This window comes from Mauremys mutica, chromosome 17, assembly GCF_020497125.1.
Source record: "Mauremys mutica isolate MM-2020 ecotype Southern chromosome 17, ASM2049712v1, whole genome shotgun sequence".
Classification (NCBI taxonomy): domain Eukaryota; kingdom Metazoa; phylum Chordata; order Testudines; family Geoemydidae; genus Mauremys; species Mauremys mutica.
In genome coordinates, this window is record NC_059088.1 from 16,923,384 (window position 1) to 16,933,741 (window position 10,358).

Here is a 10,358-nt window from a genome sequence, read left to right on the forward strand (position 1 = left end):
CCCTGATCTCTGAATCCAGTGTTTTTGGTGGTGATACAAGAACCGGAATGCCTGAGGAATCTGCCTGTGGAGGGTCGAGCCCCGGCCAGCACCTCTCCGGGGCGGAGGGGAGCCACACCGGCTCACTGCACACTGCTGAGGTTTGGGGAATTAGTCCGGCCGCAGGAGTCTTTCCTGGCGGCCCTTGTGGTAACTGGAATAAGCACCGTAAGCCCAGGCCCTGGGTCTGGGTGGGGAAACAATGAGTCAGGGGCTCAGGCCTTCACGCAGGGGCTGAGCCACAGCGGTACAACAGAAATAGGCCCAGGCCCTGGGTCAGGGCGGGGCAGCAATGAGTCAGGGGCTCAGGCCCTCAGGCAGGGCTGAGCAATAACAGTAGGCCCAAGCTTCCAAGACTGGGGAGGGGGGAGACGGCCACCCGAGGTGGGTGGCAGGGGGACACAGGCCCTCCCTCTCCACTGCGTCCCAGCCCGGGGTCCTGGCAGCAGCAGAAGACCCACTGCTGAGTCAGTGGGGATCCTGGCCACAGCACACTGACATGGGCTCTGGCAGTGCTGCAGCCAGACTTGGGTCGGCTGCTCCCGGGCTACTTCCACACTCCCCCTCAGGTCGTACCTGGGTCAGGGTGTTGTCCTCTGGGGGGTCCAGCACCATAGGTTCCTCGGGGTAGCGAGCGCCGGGCAGGTCTGGCACCTCCTCCGGGCAGGTCCGGCCAGTTCTGGCATGCACCTTGGGCCGTGGGGGTTTCCCCATCGTGGGCTAGGCTGGAGACGTCTGGCCTGCCCGGCGGCTGGCTCCCTAGTGAGCTCTGAGGGCGAGCCTTTATACTTCTGCGTTGCCGCCTGACCCCCGAGGGGCGGGCTCCAAGCTCCCTAGCTCTGCCCACTCCAGTCTCCAGATGGGCTCATCCCACTCCGGGGCGGCGGGGAGCCACACCGCCTCACTACACTGCCTGTATGTTTTCTTGTTAACCACTGTGGCGAAACAGGAGTTTACTTTTGTAGCTGGTTCTTATAAAAGAATAACCACCAATTCTGCATTGTGTCTGCCCTATTTCTCAGCAGTTCATCCTGCATTTGGCATCCTCAGTTGGTAGCACTCAGGCATGGTTACATGCACTAATGCCTAGCTTCCTGCACTAAGCAATGGCCGGTGCCCTTCGTAACTTGAGACCCAGGAGGGGGATGCAACTAGGGGACACTTTGCCCAGGAAGCGAGACAAAGACCAGGAGGAGGACCAACAGGCATGCCAGAGGTGGAATCTCTAGGAGCTGGGCAGTCTGCTGTTGGGGACTCAGAGAGTGGGCAGTCTTGGGCATCTGACCTGGAGTCCCCCACAAGATGGACTTGGGTGAAATCACTGATTTCTGTGCTAACAAGCTCCATTCTACACTGTGTTCCTGTTGACTAATAAACCTTCTGTTTTACTCACTGGTTGAGAGTCACTGCTGGCTGCAGAGTGGGGTGCAGGGCCCTCTGGCTTCTTCAGGGGTAGACCCACCAAGGGCAAGTGTTTGGTGTGAACAGGGATGCTGGATGCGTCGAAGTCAGACCCAGTGTCATAGGTCTATTCCCCACTTTGAACTTTAGCGTTCACAAGATGGGGACCTGCATGGACTCCTAAACTAGGATTTTAGTTTAGAGATCTGGTTCTTGCTGCCACCAGTCAAGTTTTAAGTGTCTGACACACTCCCTGTTCCCCCAAAACTCTCCCTGGGGAACACAGATTCAAACTTGAATCTCAACACAAAGGGAAACAACCCATTTCCCCCCTCCCCTCTCCTAGTGCTTAGGAGAGATACCTGGATTCAAATTCCTTGAATCAAAACAAAGAGGGATTCACTTTCCCCCCCCTCCCTTTCCCCTGAAAATCCAAACAAGGAAGAAATCAATCAAGTTCTAAAAAGAAAAGATTTTATTAAAAAGAAAGAAAGTAACACTATCTCTGTAATACCAGGATGGAAAAATACAGGGTCTGACTTATAAACCTGGAGAGGCTCTCCCCCCGCCCCTCCTTTCTCAGAATAATTAAAGTAACAGCAAACAGAAATAAAGATATTTCTTCAGCAAACACACAATTGCAAATGTAGAAATCAAATTATAAGACTAGCCCGCCTTTCTAATACTCACTAGACTGAATAGAAGAAAATACTTCAGGAAACTTGGAGAACTTGAAGAATATGTCTGGCCTCTCTTAGATCCAAAAAGAGAACAAAGACCCAACAAGGAACACAGAGATTTGAAATTATCTTGTCCCCTGATTGGTCCTCTGGTCAGGTGTTCATTAGGTTACTGAGCTTGTTAACCCTTAACGATCTGTTATGACGCGCCCCCCAAATCGCAGACAGTGGGGAACCCACACTGGCGGTCATTTCTCCCTAGAACTTTAAAATAAACAGATTAACAAAACACATGCTATTACATATACTACTAAGTATGTAAACAATGAGATTTTTCTCATTTCAACAACACTTTTTAACCGTTTGATTATGGGAAACTTTCACGAGAGAGTGCATCAGCTACTTTGTTGGAAGCTCCTGAAATGTGTTGAATTTCAAAATCAAAATCTTGGAGAGCTAAACTCCATCGGAGAAGTTTTTTGTTGTTTCCCTTGGCAGTATGAAGCCACTTTAGCGCAGCATGGTCGGTTTGTAGCTGGAACCGCCGTCCCCAAACGTATGAGCGTAGCTTTTCCAGGGCATACACAATGGCGTAACATTCTTTTTCACTGATGGACCAGTGGCTTTCCCTCTCAGACAGTTTCTTGCTGAGAAACACGACAGGATGGAAGTTGTGATCCGGTCCTTCCTGCATTAGAACTGCTCCTACCCCACGTTCAGATGCATCGGTGGTTACTAGGAAGGTTTTGTCAAAGTCCGGGGCCCTTAAAACGGGGTCAGACATGAGCATCGCCTTAAGCTGGGTAAAGGCTGTCTGACACTCATCAGTCCACTTAACTGCATTTGGCTGGGTTTTCCTGGTTAGATCAGTTAGTGGGGCAGCGATTTGGCTGTAGTGTGGTACAAATCGCCTGTAATATCCGGCCAAGCCTAAGAAGGATTGGACCTGTTTCTTTGACCTTGGGACAGGCCACTTTTGGATAGCCTCCACCTTGGCCTGTAGGGGGTTTATTGTTCCTTGACCCACCTGGTGCCCTCGGTAAGTCACTCTGTTTTGGCCTATTTGACACTTTTTGGCCTTAACAGTTAGTCCTGCCTGCCTGATGCGCTCAAAGACGGTTTCCAGGTGTTCGGGCCAGGAATCAGAAAAAATGGCCACATCATCGAGGTAGGCAACTGCACATTCTCCCAATCCTGCTAGTAGACCATCTACCAGCCTTTGGAAGGTGGCGGGTGCATTTCGCAGTCCGAACGGAAGCACATTAAATTCATACACCCCTGCATGGGTGATGAAAGCTGACTTTTCTTTAGCGGGTTGATCTAGTGGTACTTGCCAGTACCCCTTGGTTAAATCTATTGTGGAGATGAACTGGGCACATCCCAATTTCTCCAATAGCTCATCGGTGTGTGGCATTGGGTAGCTGTCTGGGTGAGTTACAGCATTCAGCTTACGGTAGTCCACGCAAAAGCGTATTTCCCCATCTGGTTTGGGAACTAGAACCACTGGAGATGCCCATGCACTGTTAGAGGGGCGGATTATACCCATCTCTAGCATGTTTTGGATCTCCCGTTTAATAGCAACTTGGGCATGAAGAGACACCCTGTAGGGTGGGGTTCTAATTGGGTGAGCATTACCTGTGTCAATGGTGTGGTATGTTTGTTCAGTCCGTCCTGGGGTGGCTGAGAACAAAGGGCCGAAGCGATTGCACAGCTCCTTGATCTGTTGCCGCTGTAGACGTTCCAGGGTTGTGGAGAGGGTCACCTCTTCCACACCACCATTACTTTTTCCTTCGTAGTAGACACCTTCAGGCCACTCAGCGTCATCTCCTCCCTGGGCTGTAAACTGACAAACCTGTAATTCTCTGGGATAAAAGGGCTTTAGAGAGTTAACATGGTACACTTTAGGCTTTAAGGAGGAATTAGGAAATGCTATGAGGTAGTTAACAGCTCCCAGGCGCTCCTGGACCGTGAATGGTCCTTCCCATGACGCTTCCATCTTATGGGCTTGTTGTGCTTTCAAGACCATAACCTGGTCTCCTACCTTGAAGGAACGCTCTCTGGTATGTCTATCATACCAGACCTTTTGCTCTGCTTGAGCATCCTTTAGGTTCTCTTTAGCAAGGGCCAAAGAGTGTCGGAGGGTGTTTTGTAGGTTGCTTACAAAGTCCAGAATGTTAGTTCCTGGAGAAGGCGTAAACCCCTCCCATTGCTGTTTCACCAACTGTAATGGCCCCTTAACCTCGTGGCCATACACAAGCTCGAATGGTGAGAACCCTAAACTGGGATGTGGTACAGCCCTGTAGGCAAACAGCAACTGCTGTAACACTAGATCCCAATTATTGGAGTGTTCATTCACGAATTTATGTATCATGGCCCCTAAAATTCCATTAAATCTTTCCACCAGGCCATTGGTTTGGTGGTGATACGGGGTGGCAACCAAGTGATTCACCCCATGAGCTTCCCACAGGTCTTTCATGGCCCCTGACAGGAAATTTGTTCCCGAGTCTGTAAGAATGTCGGAGGGCCAACCTACCCGGGCAAAAATGTCAGTTAAGGCCTGGCACACAGTTTTAGCCCTGGTGTTGCCTAGAGCTACTGCTTCCGGCCATCCGGTAGCAAAGTCCACGAAAGTCAGTATGTATTGTTTTCCTCTGGGGGTCTTTGGGAAAGGACCCATAATATCCACAGCTACTCGCTGAAATGGGACCTCAATTATGGGGAGTGGCTGGAGAGGGGCCTTGACCTGGTCTTGGGGCTTTCCTACCTTTTGGCATACCTCACAAGACCGGACATAATTGGCAACGTCCTTGCCCATCCCCTCCCAGTGGAAGGACTTCCCCAACCTGTCCTTGGTTCTGTTCACCCCAGAATGACCACTGGGATGATCATGGGCCAAGCTTAAGAGCTTTTCCCGGTACTTAGTTGGAACTACCAACCGTTTTTGAGGATGCCAGCCTTCCTGGTGTCCACCAGAAAGAATCTCCTTGTATAAAAGTCCTTGTTCTACAACAAACCGGGATCGGTTAGAAGAGCTGAGAGGCGGTGGGTTGCTCCGTGCCGCCAAGCTTTCTTAAGGCCGTCATCTGCTTCCTGCTCAGTCTGGAACTGTTCCCTTGAGGCTGGAGACACCAGTTCCTCCTTAGACTGTGGACTTGGGCTTGGTCCCTCTGGAAGCAATGTAGGTGATGAGGTTGTTTCCATTGACTGTGAACCTCTCTCCGCTGGTGCACTAGGTGATATTTCAGGCTCTGACTGAGCCTCTTGGGTAGGGTTGTCTACTGCTTCTGCAAGTTCAGGCCCTCTGGCGATGGGGTTGGAGACGGGTTTGCAAGCGCTGGTGTCAGGGCTGGCAATGGTTCTGCCGCTGGTTGTCCTTCCAGTTCCGGTTCTGGGACTGGATGTACTATGGCTGCTGTAGTTGTTGGCATGGGATCCGGTTCCACCACCTCTGTCTGGGTCTTTGGCAACACAGACGGGGTCCTGGTGGACAGCTCAGGAACAGGGATGGGAGTGGAAGCTTGTTTGGCCTGGCTGCGGGTGACCACTCCCCCCCTCTTGGCCAGCTCCACATGGTTGGCCAAGTCTTCCCCCAGTAGCATGGGGATGGAATAATTGTCATAGACAGCAAAAGTCCACTTTCCTGACCAGCCCTTGTACTGGACAGGCAATTCAGCTGTAGGTAAGCTTACAGATTTTGACATGAATGGAGAAATTGTGATTTTGACCTCTGGGTTGATGAATTTTGGGTCCACTAAGGACTGGTGGATAACTGACACGTTTGCCGCGGTGTCTCTCCACGCGGTAATCTTTCTCCTGCCCACTCTCAAGGTTTCCCTGCGCTTCGGGGGTATTTGAGAGATATCTGGGCCTGGGGATCCTTGGTGTGATGATGGTGTAATGGACTGTACTCGATTGGGGTTCTTGGGGCAGTTGGCCTTTATATGTCCCAGTTCATTACATTTAAAACATTGTCCGGCTGACGGGTCACTAGGCCGAGGTGGGTTGCTGGAGACTGGTGAGGTGGGACTGTAGGTAGTCTGAGGCTTTCCCTGGGTTGTAGCTGGGGTCTTGGGTGGCCCCCGGTGGTACGATTTATTGTCAGCTTGCCCCTTGTTACATTCGCTCCCCTGGATGGTAGCTTTTTTCTTTTCTGCTATTTCCACCCATTTGGCTCCAATCTCCCCTGCCTCGGTAATAGTTTTGGGTTCTCTATCTAGGATGTACCGTTCTATTTGCTCAGGAACACCATCTAAGAACTGTTCCATTCTCATCAGGAGTGACAGCTCTTCAAAATTTTGAACCTTTGTTCCTGATATCCATGCATTCCAATTTTTGTCAATGTTGTAGGCGTGTCTGGGGAATGACCCATCTGGTTTCCATTTTAGGGCTCTGAACCGCCGACGGGCATGTTCAGGTGTTAGCCCCATCCTGATTCTGGCCTTTGTTTGAAACAGTTTATAATCGTTCATGTTTTCCTTAGGCATTTCAGCTGCCACTTCTGCTAAGGGTCCACTGAGCCGTGGCCTCAGCTCTATCATGTACTGGTCTTCAGGGATGCTGTACCCATGGCAGGTTCTTTCAACATTTTCCAAAAAGGCCTCAGTGTCATCACCTGCCCTGTAGGTGGGAAATATCTTGGGGTGGGGAACAGTGCCTGGAGAAGGGTTGTTGGGGTTGGCTGGAACATTCTGCTTAGCCCTTTCTAATTCCAGGCCCTGCTGGTGGGCCTCCCTCTGGAGCTCCAACGCCCTCCTGTGGTCAGCCTCTTTGGCTTGTTGTTTCTCCATCTCTCTCTTGTGGTCAGCCTCTGCCCTGGTCATTTCTGCCTTAAGTAGCTCCATCTGCCTTTGATGTTCTTTCTCCTTTTCTTCTGCTTGCAGCCTGGCTAGTTGGAGTTTTTCAAGTGTTTCACTGGTGCTCATGTCTGTGTGCTTTCTGGTGCTGGCCACACCCCTCTGCAGTCAATGAATTGACTGTGTTGCTTGGTTTACAGTTCCTACCCCTTTCTACTCCCGACCGAATAAAAAGAAAACAAAACTTTTCATTTGCAAATGGTGTTTTGCTGATGTTGCTGTCTCACAGCTTCTAACTGTGCTTCTTTGACAGAGGGAAAAAAAAACCAGAAAAACTGGTTTTGTAACTTGTTTCTAGCACTTGCTAAGTACCTCACAGTGGGGGTCCTTTCCAACAAGCTACCTAGAAAACTTTACCTCTTTTCCCTCAAGCTGCTTGTCCAAGCAGCCAGAAAGAAAGAAAAAAAAAAGAAACAAAATCTCTCTTTCTAACAAAGCCTGTTAGAAAACTCTATTCCCTCCAGCTTAGCCCAGCTAGAAACTCCTCCTAACAATACCCTGTTAGAAACTGAATACCTCTACCCTCCCCTCTTCTCAGGCTGCCTCCCTGCTCTAGAGGGAAAGAATAGCTCTCAATAGCTCCTGGTTCTTAATACATCCCACCACTGCCTACCATGTCATAGGTTTATTCCCCACTTTGAACTTTAGCGTTCACAAGATGGGGACCTGCATGGACTCCTCTAAACTAAAATCCTAGTTTAGATCTGGTTCTTGCTGCCACCAGTCAAGTTTTAAGTGTCTGACACACTCCCTGTTCCCCCAAAACTCTCCCTGGGGAACACAGATTCAAACTTGAATCTCAACACAAAGGGAAACAACCCATTTCCCCCCTCCCCTCTCCTAGTGCTTAGGAGAGATACCTGGATTCAAATTCCTTGAATCAAAACAAAGAGGGATTCACTTTTCCCCCCTCCCTTTCCCCTGAAAATCCAAACAAGGAAGAAATCAATCAAGTTCTAAAAAGAAAAGATTTTATTAAAAAGAAAGAAAGTAACACTATCTCTGTAATACCAGGATGGAAAAATACAGGGTCTGACTTATAAACCTGGAGAGGCTCTCCCCCCGCCCCTCCTTTCTCAGAATAATCAAAGTAACAGCAAACAGAAATAAAGATATTTCTTCAGCAAACACACAATTGCAAATGTAGAAATCAAATTATAAGACTAGTCCGCCTTTCTAATACTCACTAGACTGAATAGAAGAAAATACTTCAGGAAACTTGGAGAACTTGAAGAATATGTCTGGCCTCTCTTAGCTCCAAAAAGAGAACAAAGACCCAACAAGGAACACAGAGATTTGAAATTATCTTGTCCCCTGATTGGTCCTCTGGTCAGGTGTTCATTAGGTTACTGAGCTTGTTAACCCTTAACTATCTGTTATGACACCCAGAAATGCCAAAGCCAAGGAGGCTCCTTGCCCTGAACAGCATGCCTTGAAGGGAGTCACACCACCCCAGGGTCCTGGCTGGCTTCATACAGTGCACCAGAACTGTGACTCCATGACAAGCACTCAATGATTTCAGCCATTAGTGAGGAACTCTCATTGCTGGAAGTCTCTGGCATCAGAAACACTGTCCCAAAACTAGTCTAATGCTTAGACCTGATTATCAGTGATTTCAGCTCTCCATTGAGCCTTAATTGGCTCTATTATTATATTATACAGAGAAGAAAAACAGTATCAACTAGTGCAGGGGTAGGCAACCTATGACCAGCACACAAGCTGATTTTCAGTGGCACTCACACTACCAGGTCCTGGCCACCAGTCCACAGGGATTTGCATTTTAATTTAATATGAAGATTCTTAAACATTTTAAAAACCATATTTACTTTACATACAATAGTTTAATTATATATTATAGACTTCTAGAAAGAAACCTTTTAAAAATGCATAGAAAACCTTAAATTAGAATGAATAAATGAAAACTTAATAATTCATAGACTAGTACCTTCACCCATAAGAACCAGATACTTCTTCCAAGCTGCCACCACCCAATGAGCTTTGGAACCCATGTCCCCTGCCTAGCAAGTGTGGTTTAGGTGAGGGGGGAGTCTCTCAAGCAGGGTATGCCCAGCACAGTCCTGGTGCCCTTGATCCTCACAACAAGGATAACAATGCTTTATTACTCTTACCCCAATAACTAGGAGACTGGAGATCCAAAACCAGCCAAACGTGATCATGTGGGCAAAGCAATCCCATCAGGCCGAGCACCTAGGCAGAGTGGGTGTGTCCATGCAAACAAGGTTGGCTACTGAAGTCCTCTTCCCCAGCTCATCACTAGATGTCAGAGGAGAGCTCATTCACACCCTGCTTACACAAGTAAAGGTGAGGTTACACTTTATTTTCTGTTTATTTTGGGAAAGGAAGCAGGACAGCAGAAGAGGAAGGATGAGCAAAGACAGAGATGGTAGGCACAACAAAAAGCAGCTGGAAGAGCTGTGCGAGAAGCAAGGCTTGTTCACCGCAGGAAAAAAAAATGGGGATGGGCCGCGAGCCCTTCAAGGCATATCAAACACCACAAGAGACAGACAAGTTTGCCCAGTACACCTGAGGACTAGAGGCAGACCTCCAAGCCTGCAACTGAACCCCCAAATAGATACAGCCAACCATCCCTAGGCTCCTGCCAGGTCACCTGCTTGCAGTGCCTGATGCTGCTCTGAGATGGGAGATTCCCTGGCAGGAAGGGACTGTTGGTCAGGGCCGGCTCCAGACCCCAGCGCGCCAAGCGCTTGGGGCGGCATTTTGCCAGCAGGGCGGCAGGCGGCTCCGGCGGACCTTCCGCAGTCATGCCTGCAGGAGGTCCACCAGAGCCGCGGGACCAGGGGACCTCCCGCAGGCATGACTGTGGAGGGTTCGCTGGTCCCGCAGCTCGGGTGGACCTCCCGCAGGCATGACTGCGGAAGGTCCGCCGGAGCCGCCTGCCGCCCTCCCAGCGCACCCTCCGCAGGCGCGTCTGCAAGAGGTCCCCCGGAGCCGCGGGACCAGCAGCGCGCCCCCTGCGGCATGCCGCCGTGCTTGGGGCGGCCAAATTCCTAGAGCCGCCCCTGCTATTGGTGCAACAAAAACAAGTGGGAACAGAATAGCTGGTCCTCTGGCCAGTGAGTGTTGGTGATCTAGTTGGCATAGGCTGTCTCTGCACTGGGACCTTGCGAATTCTGGCTGGTTTGCAGGACTGAGGGATTCCCCAGAAATCTCTGCTCCATGAGCACCAAATGGCTCCTGGAGGAGACGGTTAAAGGAAAGTCACCAGATGTCCCTTGGAAGTTTCCTGAATGAAACCCCAGCAGGGCTTTGCTCTGTCTCTCAGAACAGCCCAGCCCGTTCTGGTTCTAAAATCCTGTTTTCTTCTCTTTGCTTCAAAAACCAGGCTCCTCTGGGTTCTCACACC